The 940-nt window shown below is 34.1% G+C and overlaps 1 protein-coding gene across 1 annotated transcript in view; it reads left to right on the top strand.

The window, feature by feature from the left end:
• T265_15723 (hypothetical protein) overlaps positions 1-940 on the top strand; it is a gene marked incomplete at both ends in the record, with an annotated part of 40,035 nt that overhangs the window by 30,266 nt on the left and 8,829 nt on the right. The window lies entirely within an intron of this gene.

Raw genomic sequence — 940 nt, 5'->3', positions numbered from 1 at the left:
CATAACGTCAGCTCCGTGAGAACCGACTCGGCAATTGTATTTGGAAATATTCATATAGTGTTTACATATCTTCAGACTTCCCGAGTACAATCCGTTTATGCATCCCGAGTTTAATACACAGATTTGCATCTATATGAAGAAATCACCAAAATATTTACATGTAACTTAGAAGGAATTCAATTCAAAAAATTTGGCATAAATTTCCAAAGACTTATGTACACAAACTAGTGTTTGCGTCATTAAAATGAATTACTCACCTGGTATCAGACAATGGCGTGCTTTGAGTTTAATTGATATTTTTTGAACCACGTTAAAATAGAAGTTTATTGAATTAAAATCTATTTGAATAGATTCAGTTAGGTTGCTTTTTACGTCGTCCCTAAGTACTTAATTGCCTGAGCTACGAAATGTACAACAATTACTGGCGCAATTCAATGTGAGGTTTCTCTAGATGAAGCGCAGAGAATAGCACATAAACAAATAATATTTGTGCGTAACAGTGCGTTTCTTATGTTGTGTGCTGTTCTTCAGGCTTATTTAATCAGCATCCCAATGCCTATTTGAGTAAGCGAGCATCCTGAAAAGCCTTTTGTTTTAACAAAAACAATCAATATTTAAAAAAGCATTTGTTTCAATCCTATATAACGTTGGGAAGTTGTAATCAAAAAGAAGACAAAAAAGGCAATAGTTTAATCATTTAAATCTGCTTCATTCCTCGTAACTTTCGGACAGACATCCTGATATTGCTGGTGGAATTGCACCCGATGACAACACGTCACCTTTCGGACCACAATGTGCACAATATTCGTCTTATAAATTCCAAACAAACAAGTTATACTCACAACCTTTTTGTTTTTTAGAAGTCGTTTGTGAAATCAAATTTCAGATATTGTGTTATTGAAAAATGCTGAGGTGAGGTAATCGCATTTTTGCATTCTCT

The sequence above is a fragment of the Opisthorchis viverrini genome (assembly GCF_000715545.1).
Source record: "Opisthorchis viverrini unplaced genomic scaffold opera_v5_775, whole genome shotgun sequence".
Lineage (NCBI taxonomy): Eukaryota > Metazoa > Platyhelminthes > Trematoda > Opisthorchiida > Opisthorchiidae > Opisthorchis > Opisthorchis viverrini.
This window is presented reverse-complemented; position numbering and strand designations above follow the sequence as displayed.